At 35.2% G+C, this 20,274-nt stretch overlaps 1 protein-coding gene across 2 annotated transcripts in view; it reads right to left on the bottom strand.

Moving 5' to 3' along the window:
* LOC136028846 (homeobox protein extradenticle-like) overlaps positions 1-20,274 on the bottom strand; it is a 62,708-nt gene that overhangs the window by 42,204 nt on the left and 230 nt on the right. Inside the window, exon 2 of one of the 2 annotated variants that reach the window (XM_065706783.1) lies at positions 880-985. The exons of the other annotated variant lie outside the window; for it this stretch is intronic. The gene's annotated coding sequence lies outside the window, so the exon portion shown is untranslated. The remainder of the gene's footprint in view (positions 1-879; positions 986-20,274) is intronic. 2 annotated transcript variants of the gene reach the window in all.

Here is a 20,274-nt window from a genome sequence, read left to right as displayed (position 1 = left end):
TGCCACTCCAAGTAAGCATAAGATATAAAAAAAATCGAAAGTATTGATCTTTCTCTCTAGAAACTAGAAATCACCTAATAATACTGGAAAAAATATAGCTAATCTTGAGTCATACTTCTTACAAAAGTTCAACTGATGGGTATATTTGCATAATAAGCAGGGGCTTAAAATAAAATGAGCTTTTCTGTCAAAACAAGTGGCTAGTAGAAATGTCGACAAAATCAGACAAAGTCAATCAACTTTGTTGCAGATTTTTGAAAAATCAAGTTTTTTTGGTAAAATTTTCAGCTCCTCACTCTAATAAAAAAAAAGTAGATGAACAACTGAACCTTATTCACAAGCATTCTATTGAAAATAAAATATTACATGAATTCAACTTATATGAAGATTCCTACAACAAAAGTTCTTCAAAATAATGGTTGAGCACAAGCAGCAATTTTACAAACAAGCAACAAAAACAAAAGCCAACATCATTATTGTAGCTTTCACTCGACTAAAATATAGATAGCTATAGCATAGTACAAATTTTCTTTTTGCAAGGAATTTTACTTCACTATGGGTTTTCACTAAAAATAGTAAGCACGAAGTACTTGTCACAAACACATGAACAGTGGCTCTTTAAACCTTATCAAACCTCCTTAGGCAATGTGCATACATGCTAAATCCTTTGGTACAGGTTTGAGGGGGTATATAATTTTTGCTAGACGACGAGGTCAAAGAAAAAAAGGCTCAGTTTGTCCAGTGAAGCAGGAAGGGATTCCCACCACCCCTTCCCAGCGTACATATACATGTTTTTAATTTGTGATACACCTAATCGTTTCTTATGTAATAAACAATACACATTTTGACCAACAGCCTTAAAAAAACAAAGAGACTTACCTCCCAAACTTAATTTGTCATTTTATGAAACTTCTGAAATGTATTTATATCCTAATAGTTGGCTCTAAGAGTACTAGTGTTCAATTGCAGACAACAAGGTCACAGCCTAGAATGAGGAAAACTTTATTTTTCAGGGAATTGGGACTCTTATCCAATTTGAGAATAAGTTTATAGTTTAAAATAAGGGAAAGAAAAGAAAGATAAATTCTGATATACTTCATCTAAATTTAATAGCAACATTCTTTTTAATTTGTGAAGTATAAGCAGTTAATCATGGGATAAATCATACTATAAAACAGTGCGCAATTTTTTAACCACAAGGGTATTCTAACTTGCTGCTGTGTTGTGCTGTGTTATCTTATAACCTAATAGTGAAGCAAAAACAGCTTGAACTTATTCTAAGATATTAGAGGGAACTTATAAGAAGTTTATTGGTATTGTTTACCTGATAGATGGATGATGAACAGTCACTGTCAACCTAAGAAACAGTTGATTCTTATTAGAATCAAGCATGCAAAGACCATGGAAGAAATATAAAGAACATAGAAACAATGAGAACTATTCTAAATTTGGCAAGTATCAAAAGACTTCCTCATGATATTAAGTTGTGTCCTGAGAAGTTTAAGGATTATGTATTAAAAAAAAAATATAAAATGTAAAATTAACTGATCAACTAGGTATTTAGAAAGGGTTAGTTGTTATTTGAATACGTCATATTTATGTAACAGTAGCATCATTGGTGGCTGTCAATTTAAGAGAATTAGGGAGGGTATATTTATTTTTAAAAATATAGTGGGGGGAGGACAATTTTTGCTTGTGTCAATGGGGATGATAAAAAAAAATTAAGTCTAGGGCGGGGGCATGCCTCCATTGCTACACCTTCAATCTCAAACCTTCTAAAAGACTTGAGGGTCATATGTGCAATAATGAAGAATTTATTGACCCAGATTCAGGTGATCAGAATTTATTGACTCGTTTACAACCAATTTTGAAAATATTTACATTTTCGATCAGGTGAGACAGGACCTTTAAGTTACAAATCTATCATGGACAAACAAATTTGTCCCATTTTGGGAAGTCACAAACCAATGTGGCCAAAATTGGTTTTACACTTAATTTCTGCACTGGGGTCCACCTGACCAAGAGACTGGTGAACATCATTTTAAAGGTGATTGTAAATACAAAAAAGAACCATTTTACTGCATCTCAGGCCTTTTAGTTTGGAATAATAAGTAACTTTGAAGTCAAGTAAACGGGCTGAAGAAAAGTCTTGAGTCTTTGATGATCAAGAAAACTTCTGAATTGATTCTTGGAGAAATTTTTTCAGTGCATCATCATATCATCATCTCAGTAGATGACAAATATAAGTACCAAGGTTCCAAGAAAAACTGAGGGTCCTTTTTCACACAAACCGAAAGGGGACAAAACTGTTTTAGTACCCTTATCCCTTTCCCTGAACATAACATTTTTAGCAGTGGCGTACTTAGGATTTCCGTTCGAGGGGGAGGGGGCACCAGCTAAAAGCTGCCAGAAGTCCATCAACTTACAAGGAAATAGGTATATTACTGTCACATACCCAATTTTGAGCTGATTTATTAATATGCAACAAAAAAAACAAAAAACAATGAGTTCAATTAACCAAATTGAAGAGCTCTAGTCCTGCTAATCATTGAATCAGATACAAAACAACATAAGCACTGTAAGTACTTCTTACTATATTTTAATACATTTTGATTACCTCCCGAAGTCGCTTAAAACATTGTCAACATCTACCTTTGACGTTGGAAATGATAGACATGTGTGCAAGACCATTCAGCCTGCCCTCTCCTGTCTGATTCTGTAGGTACGTTTTAAGCTGCTTTAGCGTGTTAAATGAATACTCTGCAGATATCGTGGTAACAGGAAGAACACAATCAAGAGTGAATACATACTTTGAAAAAATCAGTTGTTACTCGCACCAAGAGTTTCAGAAACTTTATTGGGATGATGACTCACCTGTAGAACTCAACTTGGCTTGCCAGACAGTTAACTCAGCAGGGAGGCTAGTCACAGAGGAACATAACTATTTACATTTTTTCAGCTTCCTCCCAACACCAGCCAATGCAGTATCAATAATAAAACAAAGGAACTGAAGATGGATTTAAAATTCAGTAACCTCAGTGGTTAAGAAATCTCATATCGAGTTCATCATATAGTTGCTCGAGATATGGGAAAAAAGACGAAGACTTTGTAAAAACGAGAAGTGTTTCAAGAGGAGAATTGCCAACGTTGGCGTCTTGGTGTTGAGGCGGGTATCCCAACATTTTCGGATGTCTGGACTGCGATTGTACAAGCCAGAGATGCTACCTTCTCCATCAAAGCCAATTACAACTAAATTGTTTATGTCTAATCCAAAAACTAAGCAGAGTCTAACAATCTACTTTGCAACACCTACGCCAATCAAGTTATTCGCAGTGTTACAACGCAAAAAAAACTTCTTCTATTGAATGATCGTCATAGAAAAAGACCACAAGAACAAGCTGTTTTTAAATTATATCACTCATCTCATCAGCCAATATCAAAAAGGACTTTGTGTCCCACTCTATTCAAAATTGTGTCCCAAGTAGCAATGCCTGCACTACTGACAATATCATTCTCCATTACAGGAAATGCATATTTCACGCTTTCAGTGGACGATTTGAAATGATCCCTCACTTTCGTGTTTCCACAATCCTGCATCAATTGCAATAACCCTCTGAATACCCCTTCATTTTCAAAAACTTTTGTAAGGAAATCACATTTTTCATGAAAACCCTACAGGGTTAGTCCTTGAAAATCGCAATACAGAATAGCCTGGGCAATTGGTCTCAACATTTCTCAGTTTTTAATCCTTTCTTCTTGATCTTACAAATTTAATTGCTGGTCGCTTGGAATGCTGTTTCTTTCTTGCATTTTGATAAATATCATGGATTTTTGAACTGCAATAACATGATACTGCATTTCATCATGATTCTTGAACTGAGCAAGGGTATCTTTAAGGTCAGTATACGGCTTCAAACCTAAGCATCCAAGCGTCTAATATGAGCTTTTATTGGTCTCAAATTCGGGAAACAAGAAGCAGTATTGATATAACAAGCCTTTTTTTGAAGGGCTGAGGATCGACCATGAATATTTTTGGAGCCATGTACTTAGAAAACGGCGACGTTTTGTCATTATACCGACGACATTCTAGTTAACTATTTCAGAAAATTCAAAGTACTTTTCTGGTTTCCAGTGCCTGCACACTAAGTTCAACTATCAAGCATCATAAATTTGGTCATTGTTATCAAAGGACTCCAAAATAATTTCAAGCAAGGTGACAATGGGCACAGTGACTGAGGTGCCTTCTGAATGTTGGTCTATTTCATGAAAGGCAATACTAATGCTTTGGCGCAGATGTTATTTTAATGTCTCAGGCAAGTTTGATTGAAAAGTTGGTTTCATTTGCAAATTCTTGAACTAATGCATTTAAATATTTTTCAAGAGATTGAAACACAAAATAGAAGCTTTTTCAAGCCAATAATTGTTTCATTTTCGTGTGGCTCTATTAATCAACATTAGTCACATTTTCTTAATCCAAAACGGCCACAGGCCTTTATCCTAAGTCCTCTTCGTTTCTGCTACTTTGACTATTTTAAACTTAAGAACTCTGGCAATTGTTTCCTCAGACCATGATAAAAAAAAAACGACCTAATTCAAATTTTTACATTTTATTGAAATTTAACGTATTTCATAACCTTGAATTCCAAAATAGATTTTCAATTCTGTAACCTTCATGGCTGCATAATTGTCAGTCATGTTTCATATTTTATTTGATTATAATGCTAATGCCAAAAGGAGATAGGAGGACTGAACTTGTGATCAGCATTTTCCTTTCTTTATAGGCATTAGGAGAAAGGACTTGGTTCAAAAAATGGAAAAGTGAGCCAAAGCCTCGGAAGATATGGGACAAAAAACGCAATTATGGTTATCCAACATTCTTGTTTCATTCTTAATGTTCAATCTTTCTAGGGAATCTATAAATATGAAAAAAGGAAAATGGTGAATAAAGCTGAAATAAAAACTGCCATTCATTATTAATTACTTTGACTGGAATGCTTTTGTCAGGAATGGAGTTAGCCAAGTATCTTCTACACTTGCCTAACAACTGGTATTGTAGGAGTCAAATCACCATCTTCATCAACTGCATGCAATGTTTTTGAAGAAAAAGATATTGAGATTGTGGACAGTTTTGCCATTAAGATACCTGCTAATATATATTGCACTTTCTTCTTAAATATTCCAGAGTATGTTGATTCAAACGCCCGCAAAAACTTCACAGAACTTTCAACCTGATCAAATATAGTCAAACGAAGTATGAAATAAGACTTGCACGATATGACCAAGGGAATGACAACTCTTGGCTAAAGACGCGAAAGAGATCTTAAAAGTGCATGACCTAGACAGATACATAAAGTTCAGTAAAGAGGAGAAATTTATTGATGTGCAGCACTTTAAGTACATTATTGAACTGTACAACAAAAAAACAAGGGGACTGTTGAGAGCAAGACATTAAACTCTCAAATTTTTTCGTAAGTCTCGGGGGGTGGGACTGGGCCCCCCTCTAAATATGCCACTGATTTTTAGTTCCCTTACCCTCCCAAAGCGTTTCCTGAAAGATTTGGCTTGATCCCCCTTGTCATTCCCTAGATATATTAAAAAGTACATTATTCTGGTCAACATACTGTGAAATAAAGCTGGATGAATAGACTTTTTTTTATTAAACCAACTACTTCACTGTGAATAGGAACGTTCGGCTTAGACAAATAGTTTCAAAATTTAAATGGATTAGGACATAATTCTTTTCCCATATCCACTGCCTCTACCATCTAACCTTAAACATGAAGGTCCCTTACCTCTCCCCCCAACATTCTGAAAGTTTCAGCTCAATCCCAAACTATTCTTCCAAGATATTACAGATGTACAATTTGATGATCTTTATATATAGTTCCTTTTGGTTCAACTCCGTCTCTCTCTCCAAGTGAAAATTTAAGCCCAATTTGCCCCCTCCCCCTTGAAAATTTCAACTAAATCTCATAAGCTTTTCCTTAGATAATGCAGATACTCTATTTTGATATACAGGGCATACATGATTTTTTTTTTTTTTTGTTTTAAATTGCTACTTCACTGAGAACATTGATTTACACATTGTATTTTTTTTTTATTTCCCTTGCTACTTCACAGTGAATAGATTATAGGTCCCACAGAGAGATGGTTATGGTAAAAAATTGCTTTGGTGGATAGGAAAAAAAATTTCTAGGCGTTTTTCTGGGGAAGACTTGGGTCAGAATCAGGATAAAAAATGTTCATTGGAGAATTTAAAAAAAAAATGTAGACGGTAGTCCTTTTAACCCAGAGCTTGGCCCATTCTTCCATAATGAGCCAAATGACAAATTATAAGGATACCCCTGTTTTTTTTAGAAGAAGGGTTTTTAATTCTCATGTTTTGGTCCCAACGATGACCTATGACCCTGAGTCTTACAGGCCGATAATGATTACCCCTGTGCTGGGAAAAGCAATGGAGAAAATGATTTGTAATAGGATACCTCATACTCAAACTGGTTTTAGGAAACACCAATCATCAATAGATGCTTTATATTGTTAACAAATGCAATAAATAAATACCTATCTAAAAACAATATCCTAGTTGCTGTATTCCTAGACTTTGAAGGGCCATATGACAATGTGAACCTCTGGATCCTTTTAGTTAAACTTGCAAGTCTTGGATTACCCCTCCCCCAAGCTAGTATTCTTAATGAAATCTTTCATAGAAAATTGAAGTTTCATTGTTTGTGTAGGTCCAGCCTCCTCACCCAAAACTACAATAACCAAAGGTCTTCCACGGAGTGCAGTCCTGATCTGCCTCCTCATCTCCCTATTTTTCTAGGACAAAAACCTCCCACACACCAATTTACAGTGTGCTGATGATCTGGTATTGTGGGCAACACTTTTGAGTTTGCACATTCAAAGTTGCAAAAGTCACAATTACAATTTGAAAAATTTTCTCAAAATTCTGATTCACCCATTGCACCCACCAAGTCAAAAATCATCCAATTTCGCCATAAGCAAAATAATGTTAATGCAAGACTAACTCCAAATGGAATAATTATTCCACAGAACAATCGAATTAATTACCTAGGTCTCACACTTGATCAAAGACTTAATTTCCACTTTCGCATCACAAACACAATAAAAAAAAAAAAAATGCTATAGAAAAATAAGAATAACAAAAAGACTACTATCCACACCTTCGGTTGTAATGAGAAAACTTCACTCCAATTTTATAAATCACATATAAGACCCCATATTGATTATGGGCTATTTCTTTATAATGCTTGTGCAAAGACCCTGATGCAAAAAATTGAAACAATATGACATGATAAAATCCGTCTCATATTTGGTCTTAGGAAACCAACAAGTTTTTGCTTACTGAGAGTGGATTATCAACAATAAATGAAAGACGAAGATTTCTTTTGATAACATATCTGACAAAAATTGAAGCCAATAGCTCACATACCCTGCATAACTGGTTAAGAAATCCATCCATGTATAGAGGCATTGCAAATGAATATACCAATACCCAGAAAAAATTCCCAGTGCCAGTAAAGTCTATTGCGCATATATTCCCCCAAAGCCACCCCCCCATGGAGTTGGTCAATCCCCATAATAAACACTAATGTGGACTAATGTGGACAAAAATCTCAAAGTGGACTAGAGAGCTTACCCCCATTGCTTTCATCCAGAAAAAAATTTGCTGAGCTTAATACAATTACATATAAAAACCACAAATTTTTATTGACGGGTCCAAAATTAATGAGAAGGTGGCAAGTAGAGCTTTTCTTCCGCCCCTTAATACTGCAATAGGTGAGAGAATTTGTGATAATGTTTCTTTAATGTCTCAGAGTAAAATGCCATAATCATGGCATTGAGCATCTCATGAATAATCAACCTTTGATTGCTAATTTACAAAATATTAAAGTTTATTCTGACTCTTTGTCAAGCCTAAAGCCGCTGTCTTCAGCTTTTTAGAATAAGAAGGACATAGACACATTTTATTGTATTAGTATTACTGATAATCTTGCTTCAAGAGGCAAAAGAACTCATCTTTAGTATATTCCAAGCCACTCAGACGTAACTGTTAACCATCAGGCGGATCAATTGCAAACAAACCGCTTTAAATATTGACCAGCCAAGTGGGGTACCAATCCCCATTAGAGAGATATACCACTGAAAATTATCAGATGTATTGTTAAATAAAAACAATCCAATTTTGTCGCCCCTCCTCATTAAGCACATTTCTAAAATTCATCATAGAATTCAGTCTGGCTCAAATGGACTAAATTTTCAGGCTGTTTTCATATCAGTTCCCTAAATCAAGTAGCTCTTTCCCTCCTCCCCTCTTTACAGGTACTGTAATTTAAAAATGAAACAATTGACCATTGCCTATTTGAATGTAATATTCTGACGTCTGCACAGAATATGCAGTAAATGCCAATATTCCAATGTAAACAGTTAAAATGCTTCAAATACCACAAAATCTCACTATCAGCCAAAAGTATTTCTGACTATACCTGCACACAGAGCTCAGAACTCAATGTTTATATTTCAATGCTTATATTCTCAATCTTCTTATATTTCAACTCCTAGGATCAAAAGATTTACTGAAAGAAATCTGAGCAGAGTCAAGATAAATTAGAAGCAACCAATTTAGTTGCATGAGACAGTCTTTATAGTAGATGAGACAGTCTTTACGTGATAATTATGTCTTTATAAATTTGTATGTGAGATTGTATTGCATATAAATGAAAAATATAGTTGTTAAATGAAAGCTTCAAAACAATCCACTTGAACATCCAATTGCATGCTCCAACAACTTTTTTGAAAATTTATTAATGGTGTTAAATGTTATTGAGACTTCAAAGTAAGTTTCTTTGTAGTTTCTTTAAACTGTTAAATTTATATATAATTATTATATATTTATATAGTTATATATATATATATATATATATATATATATATATATATATATATATATATATATATATATATATATATATATATATATATATATATATATATATATATATATATATATATATATATATATGTAGTTAATATAGTTATATATATTAATTTAATTATTATATTATTTATTTATATAGTTGGATAATATTAAGCCATCTATATTTTTTCCGATTTTTTATTTTTGCCGAAATACTACTACTACTAACTTACTCCAGCACAAAGTCGCCTGAGTCCAACACAGATACACAAGCTCCTCCTCCACCCTAGTCTGTTCAAAGCCTCCCTCTTTGCACTCTCCAAAGAAGGTCTCATTTCCCTTAGATATTTTGTTATATTCTTCCACTCTATTCAGGGACGACGTAATTTTCGTTTCGCCTTATATGGTTGGCCGACAAGGATAATATTTGGCCATTTGTTATCCTTCATCAGCATAACATGTTCTAGCCATATCATCCTTTCTTGCACTATAGCACTAAAGTGAGATTGAACCACAGCTTTCGTACAGCTTAATGTTCGAGATAAGGTCAGGCAGTCAGGCACCCAAAACAATCTGTAGACAATTTCCCTGGTGAACATAAAAAATCCTCATCCTTTGCTGACAAGCTGGTTTTACCACTATCAAATACTTTCTGCACGATAACTGAAAGTGGATGCTACCCTGACACCTGGAAGCAGGGATTCATGACGCTGATTCAGAAGAAGGGCGCTGAGGAGGTTTTCAATGGGGTTCGACCGATTACGCTCACCTCAGTTTTTCGAAATTATATGAAAGCTTTCTGACTGATTGGCTCAAATCAAAAATTGAACGACTCATTGACCCAAATCAATTTGGTAATCAACGTGGCCTTTCTACTAATCACCATCTTGTAAGCTTACTTGATACAAAATATGAAAATTTGGAAAATCCTGATGTTTGGCTATATCTACTTCTAATAGACCTCCAAAAAGCTTTTGATCTGATTAACCACAATGCTTTAAGTTAAAGAGTCCTAAAAGAATTTCATGTTAACCCAAAAATTGTTAGAATAATAGCATCTTTCCTTTACAGTAGAGCTCAATGTGTAAAGTATAAAAATGTCTATTCAGATCTCCTTCCAGTTTACTGTGATGTGCCCCAGGGTACCCTCCCTGGCCCGCTTCTGTTCCTGATTATGATAAATGGACTTGCTACTGAACACCCTGACTGCTGGAAATTTATCAACGACATTTCCTTACTGAAAAAAATGCCAGAAAAATTTTAAGCGCTCAGCCATGGAAATCATGGAAAATATTTCCAGTGACTCTTCACAGACCAACATGACTTTGAATACCAAAAAGTCAAATATAATGACTATCAGTTTCTTGAAGTACACCTTCGTTCAAGCAACCCATCCCTTTGGAGATGTCCATCGAGCAGTGCAAACTCCTCGGTATCACTATCTCGAGCGATCTACAGTGCGAGATCCACGTTACTAACCTCACAAAGCAAGCTAATTTGGCACTTTCTACGCTTAAATTTTCTTTCAGGTTTTCTTGCACTGCAATCCACCTTTTAAGAATTTTGACAAGTTTCATCTACCCTATTCTTGAAGATTCTTGTCCGGTTTGGCATTTTGGCTTAACTATTTCCCAATCTTAATCAATAGAGTCAGGTCAGAGGCGAGCACTAAGAATTATCTATGGTCAAGGAAAACTCCCATATCACTTTCTTCTCAAGCATTTCCAGGTCACTACGCTATCAGAGAGAAGATCCCTCCTGTGTACCCGGTTTGACAATAACGCAATGACAAACCACCGTTTCCAAGATTTATTCCCCCCGCTTCTCAACCTTTAAGATCCCGACCTCAAAGACCCAACTCCCAGAAAGTCCCCACCCTTCAACCTCTCCCACAAATCCAAAACAGATACAGGAGGAGTTTCATTCCTGCATTTGTAAACGTTATTAATCAGTTTTGTTATATTGACTCAGTTTTTAGTTGATGATCGATTTTCCTCTGATCAGACAAGTATCTGTCTGACACTGTGCATCTTTGTCTGTGTTTTCCTTTATTTTTATTCGACAAGTTTTGTCTGATTGTAATACCTGACATAAAGCGCTAATTCGGCGCCACGCGCTGTGAAATTCGTTTTTAATATAAAAGTCTCTCTTTTTCCTTCTCTCTCTCTCTCTCTCTCTCTCTTCTCCTCCTCCTCCGTTAATCGGAGCGCCCACGCTTCAAAGCCATACCACTATCCACTATACCACTGTATCATCACTGTAGCTTCTAATATACTAATCTTGGTCCATAGACTTATCTTCCTATTGTTCCAATCTCGGTTTAAACACCTGGGCCCTGGCTATTCCAACTTTTAACATCTTCCTTGCACCCACCGTCTTAACTAATCATACTACCTAGGTAAGTTTTGCTGGAACATCGTTTCGATTTTGAAGTTTTGATCTTGAAAATTAGTTGACATTACGCTTTTGTGTCTTCTTTTTTAGTTTGTTAATATATACAATTTCCATTTGGAACTTAAATTCAAAAGTTAAAAGTAATTAAAACAATTTGAAATAGTCAAAAGAAACATCTGTAAAAGCTTGTTCATCTCACAGAGTTAATCAGAAGGAAAAGGGCTGAATAGTCTCGACTGAAAAGCCCTTGTTTGCGGGAAAAGAAGAACAGCAACGGTCCCAAAAAGTGACTTTAGTTATTTCACAAAAAAAGTGACAAAATACCAAGAGGCACTCAGAGAACTGGCATATGAACTGCACAAGTCCCAGTTACTTCCTTATGATCGTCATCACCCTCTAAAGGCCCGCGAGGTTGCAGAAAAGAAGGCAGGATCTTAAATTAATTTATTTGCTCATACCAAAAGATAACTTTAATGAAAGCACAACTTCAATTAAGGTACAAAGAACAAACAACCTTAGTTAAGCAGAACCTTTGAATGTTTACGAACTAGAATAATCCGTGAGATTGGCGCCCGTGAGTGAGTGCAACATATCATTGGTAGAATTACACTTAATATAATTAGTGTCACTACTTCTTAGGCTTTTTTGAAATACGATTGATTAGTGCTGATTTTCTGTTCAAAACAAATACTTCACAGATTCAGCATCATTAGCCATTTCCCTTTCTTTGGAATGAGCTTTTAGTGCTGCTTCCAGCATGGTATGAGCCAGGCCAATTTTTAAAAGTCCTTCTCTTTTACTACTGTCTTCAGATGTTCTCCAGCTTCTTTCAAAATAGTATCGCCAATTTCTTCTATTTAGCCATCTCTTTTTTTCGCTGTGCTATTTTCTGCTTCCTCTGGACAAGGTTCTGGACTGCCAATTCAGCATATTTCTTTTCACCTTCATGCTTTTCTTTTTCCAGTTCATCCTGTTTTCGACAAATAAGGTAAAATCCATAGCTAGGTCTAGCTGATCTAGCCAAACACAGCTTGGTTTGTTCTCATAGTTGCACAGAGCATTAGAAACAAAAAAAATCATCGTTTAGTGTCCTCTCCTCTATACAGGCTTGCATGCTAGTCATCAACGGAGCTGAGCAAGAAAATCCTTGCTCCACATCTACATTTCCATGGCAGGGCAAAAGAGCTGCTCTAACTACTTGATTCAAGATCTAATATTTCAAACCACCGCCTGGTGTTTTCAGTTCTAGGGTCATTTGTCAATAGCTATCGATTTTGTAATGTTTGTGGGTGATCACACATGGTCCAACTGTAATAATGACCACTTTCCCTGGACTTTCTCTATGTTAATCTCAGAAAGAAGTTCTCTTGCAACACAATGAAAGATACTTATTTCTTTCTACTTTTTGGCATCCCCTAAACTAATGGGCCTTTATTTGTACCCTCTACAGGCAACACCCAAACACAAAAAGAGAAGCCAATACTGGAAACATAACTTGAGAATCAGGGCAAAAATATCCATCTCCTAAGCAGCCAATTTGGGTGGCTACTCAGTGAACAGTGGTTTATGAGCAGTCATGGGATGATTATTTATCATGAGTAAACTTACCTTTTCAAGGAACTTGAATGTCCAACCTTCCATAATTCACTGAATTGCTGAAAAAAACCTCAAAACATGAGCAAAAGAAAGTGACTTTAGTGACATATTCCTTGAAAAGGTGATATTCCTAAAAAAAACAAGAGCTAAGAGCTCATATGGCACTTTTGACGAGGCCAGACAAGCCAAGAGCCAAGAGCTCATATGGTATGAGCTCTAGCGAAATTCTAAGAATCAATAGATTGATTTCAAAGGAAAATCGGAGGCTTAATGCCGGTCGAGATTTAAAATAAGAGCTCTGAGTCATAAGGTCCTTCTAAATATCAAAATTCATTAAGATCTGATCACCCACTCGTAAGTTATAAACACCTCATTTTTTCTACTTTTTCATCTCTCTTCAACCCCCAAAAGGTCTAATCGGGGAAAACGGCTTTATCGAGTCAATTTGTACAGCTCTTGGACAAACCTAACAATTTCCATCGTCCTAGCACGTCCAGAAGCACCAAACTCGCCAAAGCACTGAACCCCCACCCCCTAACTCCCCCAAAGAGAGTGGATTCAGTACGGTTACGTCAATTACATATCTACGGCATTTGCTTATGCTTTCCACCGAGTTTCATCCCAATTTGTCTACTCTAAGCGTTTTCAAAGATTTCTGGTTTCCCCTCCAACTCCCCCCCAATGTCAACAGATCTGGTCGGGATTTGAAAAAAGAGCTCTGAGACATGAGTTCCTTCTAAATAACAAATTTCATTAAGATCTGGTTACCTGTTCTTAAGTTAAAAATTCCTCATTTTTAAAATTTTTCCAAATCAACACCCCCCAGCTCCTCCAAAGTGAACAGATCCGTTCCAATTATGTCAATCACGTATCTATAACTTTTGCTTATTCTTCCCATCAAGTTTCATCCCAATCTTACCACTCTAAGCACTTTTCAAGATTTAATTTTTCCCCCTCCAACCCCTTATGTCCCCGGATCCAACTCGAATTGAAAATGGAGCATCTGAGACATAAGATCCTTCTATATATCAAGTTTCATTAAGATCCGATCACCCATTCGTAAGATAAAGATACCTTATTTTTTATGTTTTCCAAGAATTCCGGTTTCCTCCTCCAACGCCCCCCAATGTCGCTGGATCTGGTCGGGATTTAAAATAAGAGCTCTAAAGCACAAGATCCTTCTAAATATCAAATTTTATTATGATCTGATCACCTGTTTGTAAGTTACAAATGCCTAGTTTTTTTTCTAATTTTTTCGAATTACCCCCCCCCCCCCAACTCCACCTAACAGGGCAGATCCAGTCCGGTTATGTCAGTCATGTATCTTGGACATGTTTTAATTCCTCGCACCAAGTTTCATCCTAATATCTCCGCTTTGAGTGTTTTCCAAGATTTTAGGTTGCCCCCCTCCAACTCCCCCCAATATCACCGGATCTGGTCGGGATTTGAAATAAGAGCTCTGAGACATGATATCCTTCCAAACATCAAATTTCATGAAGATCCCATCACCTGTTTATAAGTTAAAAATACTTTGTTTTTTCTATTTTTCCGAATTAACTGCCCCCCACTCCCCCCCCAGATGGTCAAATCGGGAAAACGACTATTTCTAATTTAATCTGGTCCGGTCCCTGATACACCTGCCAAATTTCATCGTCCTAGCTTACCTGGAAGTGCTGAAAGTAGCAAAACCAGGACTGACAGACCAACAGACAGACTGACAGAATTTGCAATTGCTATATGTCACTTGGTTAACCAAGTGCCATAAAAAGTGAAAAAAGGTGACTGTAACCAATCTCTGATCTCTTATTGAAATTCTGCTCCTAGAGCATGTGAAAGCAACTTATAATTATCATTATTCCATAATGAGCAAAAGCAACCCATGGTATAAAAGAAGCAAAATGATCTCCACCAAAACTTACATTTAGTTATTACAAGCATGCATGTATGCAAGGCCCATGCGTCCTCACGTGCCTTTTGACCCTCGTTCCTTAATATTTATAAAAGCCCAAGAAAATGATGTACATTGCTTATAAGTCATTTTAAGGGAGAAGAAGGAGGAGTCTTTGGGGAATCTGTTCTGTATAACTGGAACATCTTTACACTGTACACCCTAATTGCAAATAATTATCAAATAATCCACTGCTTCATCATTCTAATTTGTCTAAAATAAATACAAGAATGGAAATCTGATTGCCACCCTTTACTATTTTTGATTAATATTGCTGATGAATTGAATGGGCAAAAATAGACTACAGCTCTGAAATAACATTGACATGACTAAACTTGTAAAACAGCTCTTAAGATTGAAACAAATTCTAAAACTACAGAAGCTAATTGTATATGTTGTAATTTGACAAGGGTAGCAGGCAATTTTCAGGTTCCTATGCAAATAGTACCATACAGGATAGCATAAAGCAAGGCTAGTCTCCTCATCAACACCATTTTATCTTTAATTGATGTTGCTGATGAATGAATTGAAAAAATAGATTATACCTCTAAACGTTATCGTCCTATCTACAAGGAATCCTTGTTGCATTGTACTTATAAGGAATTACCACAGTAATTAGTAATTACCACAAATAGAAACAAAAGAAGGAAGAATTTTCCTTTATTAAGCATTAAATCTCTGTTATCCTAGTTCACTGGTTTATTGAGTGTCAATGCTTTGTGTCAAGAACAAAACAGCTGAATGCCCTTAGGGCTTTGCATGCTAAATATTCTCAGATATCAAGGAAGATATGAATAAATTATGTGACTTGAGAAAATCATAAAACCTGTCAAGGAGTTAAGTGCCAATAATTATACATTCATGTTATAGGTAAAAAATCATGAGCAAAATCAGAAGCTTAAGTATGTGCACAAGAATGCTGGAAATATCTTCCACCCCAGATATTAAGATGTTTAAAATGCTCATAAAATCTTTGACAGTTTCTACATACAAATTAACAATTAATTTTAAGAAACCAAGGCATATACTAGGAAAAGCCCCCCCCTAAAATGTAGGCATTTTTTTATATTTGCCCTACTCTTATAACTATTGTATTTATAACTTGTAAATGAATATTAAAAATGACTCTTCAGAGTAGTTAGCTATGGGAGATTTGTTTTTAATATTCCACAACAACAACAGTAAATTACTTATAGCCAGCTAAGAGCTCAGTAATCTGTTTCTGGGGTCAGGAGGGGCGAGAGCTAGCTTACAAAAAGTTAAGTTAAAACTGTAAGAAATTATAGGGGTAATTATAGCTGTGGCTAGTTTTCCAAGTGGAAGTGCTAATAAAGTTTTATTTTAATCATCTGTACACCTATTTGGTATTCTACAAATAAAAAAAAATAAGAAAAACACTCTTTTTTGTCCAAAGTTGCTTCCTACCCTTTATGCAATCATTCTTACAATTTATAATTCCTAAATTGCTGGCTTATGCTCCATTCATTTAATTCACAAATAGAAAATGAGATTTGAAAATAGAACAGACCACATTTTGAAAAGTTCACCATCAACCCTTTATCATGCTATTTTAGAATATTCATGAAGTTGTGTGATTTACATTTTTTTTTTTAAAACATCCAATTTTACATAAAAAATTAAACTGTTTCTTAATTCCCTCATCTCTCTTGAGAGTCAAAACCTACAATCACTTAAGAAAGGCATGTCTTAAGATAGCAAGTTTTTTTTATATTATTATTAGAGATACAAAATGAGTATTATACTTATCAACAAATATATTTCACACTTTCAATATATTTATTTGTTAATGTCAAACGCAGTAAACTATACAAAGTTTGTTACTCATTATATTTATTTGTTGATATCAAATGTAGTAAGCTATAAAAAGTTTGTTGCTCTAGAAATACATTTTCATATATAAATACAAAGGCATTGGTTTTTCTTTTTCTTTTTGCTGGAGGAAGTGAGGGTGGGGTGATATCCAGTTTTGCCAGTGATTGATTGTAATACTGGATACAAATATTATTTGCAATGATTTTTAAAAGTGGATAGCAATGGAAGCAAGCATAATATTCTGATTAAAAGAAAAATTCTCCATAACATGGAGTAGTTTTTCATTGTTTTCTTTTGGGTTTGGATTTATTTTCTAATTAATTAGGTTTGCATTTCCAGAAAAGCAACCATGATATTTAGAAGGAGCACAAAAAAGGGAATCTAAAAGCACTACTTTTACTTTATTAGCACGTTTGGTAACACTATAGAGTTAGGGCTTCTCCAAAGATAACACTATAAAACAAGAAGCATAGCACCTTATAATTGTGTCCTTTGTGAGTTTTATAGTCATATCTGTGGCAATTTATACCTGAACATGTCTCTATTAGTCCCAGATATAGCCCTAGGCTATATACAAAACAAAAGAATAAAAGTGACAAAATTCTTGCTTTATAACATGCAGCAAGAGTCAATTAATTACATTTTCATAAATGTCTTCAAATCATTTGTTGATGATTTAACCTCATTTGATCAGAAATTGAGGTGCCATATCAGGTTTCAAGAATGATGCTGTTTGCCTGACAGCATTGCTATGTATATTTGCAGACATTTTTTAAATTGTGTTTTTTCCATGTGAAAGCAAAATTTTATACACAATTATAATATTTCTCAAAATAACCAGTGTGCTGGGAAAGTGATGTCATTTTTAAATCTGACAGTAGTGTTACACATGACATCAAACAAAATTGTATCATTAAAGAATATCTTAAAAACATGGATAAAAATTGAAAGAAAGATGGAAATGTGACTAAACTTGCTTCATATTATATAGAAGGAATTTCACCACTTCAATGTTTGGTTTTGTAAATAGCCTAAGACTATATCTGGATCCATTAGTGGGAGGGGGGAATTGTCATGTCACAAAAATTACACATGAAATCAAACAAAATTGTATCATTAAAGAATATCTTAAAAACATGGATAAAAATTGAAAGAAAGATGGAAATGTGACTAAACTTGCTTCATATTATATAGAAGGAATTTCACCACTTCAATGTTTGGTTTTGTAAATAGCCTAAGACTATATCTGGATCCATTAGTGGGAGGGGGGAATTGTCATGTCACAAAAATTACTATGAATGTTGCAAAGAGCATAAAATTGGGCTAAAGCTACCTATATATCCTACCCTGTTTAGGGCTAGATCTAGAGGGGTTGGGGCTAGAGAGGTAAAGGACCCTAGGCAGAAACATCCAGGAGACAGCAAAATAAGCTCAAATTGTAATATGCTATTTACAGTATTGTTGATGTGGCAGGGAGCAGCAAAGTTACATTTGCCCCCCCCCCAAGAAAAAACCTAACTCCAGCTTTGACTCTGTTTATATAATATTATTCCGCTTCAGAATCTTTGCCTTAGATTGAATCCATGATTGAGTCAATTCTTAACTTAGATACTTAATGTTAACTTCAGAATCCAGATCATAAACTAGGGAGCATTTTCTAAGTTTAGGCTTAAGCTTCATGTGTACATCTCAGATTAGAATCTACTGTTAATTATGAAAGCATTCGAAAGTGTTAGTGTTGCATTAACTGATGTCACAAAACTTATGTCATGGGATCTTCAGTTGACAAGATGTTAATTACCTTAAATTGTAGCTTGGAAGCTGCAATTTGCTCCAAGCTCCATTTAGAAAAGTGTCTAATAAAGTATGCCATCCAAGGCCAAATTTTAAACTCAAGCAATAGGCCACAAAAATGAAATTGTAAATTGGACAATGCAATTTCTAACCAACAGAAAGCAAGTAGTAAAAGTATTTGGGGATGACAGAACCATTTTCCTCTCTGAACTGGCAGATGTAGAAAGCAGGGTAGACCAAGGCATGGTTTAAGGCCCAACTTTTTTTTAATATTTATATAAATGATCTCTCTTCACTCACAAAGAATAAAATTTATTTTTATGTGGATGATTCCAAAATAATTGGTCTGATCCCCTCAAGTACCAAAGACCTCAAAGCAGATTTCAATGTGGGTAAACACCTGGTGACTATAATTTAATATCCAGAAATGTAACATCACACACTTTGGAGCTAATAACTGTCAGGGCCAATCTAATGCCTTATGGAGTCCAATGATGGTTCTAAACAGTCACTACAAAAAAGATCTGGTAGTCTTGGTTGATGATTAGCTCAAATTCAATTTACACATGTAGTCTGTTGTAGCTGATGCCAAACAAACATTTTGTATAATAAAGAGAACATTCTGTAGTAGATCCCCAGCAGTGATTACTAAGCTCCTAAAGGACCTGATCTGACCTAAATTAGAATTTGGGATGCCCATTACTACTCTAGTTTAGAAGCAAGATCAATCAATTGTAAAATCTTTGCAGCAATGAGAGTCAAAATACATTAGGGGTTTTCAAAAGTTGCCATATTCTAAAAGACTTCAAAGGCTCATGATATAATCTCTCATATACCAATGAAGCCATAATGTAATAATGGGGGATGTATTATTACATCCTATTACATGGGATGTAATAATGGCATATGAATTGATCTGCAACCTTGATATCATTCCAAACTTATTCCAGATAGACACTTTCAACACCAAGAGGATACTCCATAAATTTTTGCCAAAAAATGTGCTAATAGCCTACTAGGCAGCAAAACAAATTTTTCTCCAACTGTTTGGATGGCCTATGAAACTATCTTAGCCATAATATAGTCATGTCCCTTAGTGCTAAAGCCTTTGAGTCAGCTGTTGACAGAAATTGGTGCATCAAGTTCTGGCACACAGTTTAGGATGGGCCTAATGAGCCAAGCCACCACCATCATTGACTAGTTCCTACAGGATTTGTCCTACTTAGACTATGTAGAAAATTTAGACAAAACTAATGGTGAAGCAACCCATTTTCTGTGTGATATAGCCTATACCAAAAAAGATTTTCAATCTTTCTAAAGAGATAGGCTAAAAAAAACTGTTGAGGTGACAATTAACTGAAAATCTAGCCTACATAGTATCTTACCCTGATATTTCCTTCACAAGAGACTCTGTGGTAATACCACAATTTTGATTAGAAGCCATCCACTAAACTGATAGACTGTAGCCTAATATAGCCTAGTAGCTGGCCATGACAAGGTTTTTTTACAGATTGAAACATTGAGCTTTAAATAGGGAGGACCATATAAACAAAGAACAGAAGATGATATTGAAGGATCTTAGTCCAGCAATTCTGACAAATGATGAAAATATAATTGACAATAAGCCTATCCTTGGCCTATTCCAAAACTGTGAAAAGCCTCATAACTGAAATTTTCAAAAAATACAAAAATGTCTATATGGGATAAGTTGGCTAGAAGGCTTACAAGCATAGCCTACATAGTCTTAATGCAACAAACACCAGCAGGCCAA

Source organism: Artemia franciscana, chromosome 1, assembly GCF_032884065.1.
Source record: "Artemia franciscana chromosome 1, ASM3288406v1, whole genome shotgun sequence".
Classification (NCBI taxonomy): Eukaryota; Metazoa; Arthropoda; class Branchiopoda; order Anostraca; family Artemiidae; genus Artemia; species Artemia franciscana.
The sequence above is the reverse complement of the archived record's forward strand: the minus strand, read 5'-3'. Positions and strand labels throughout refer to the sequence as shown.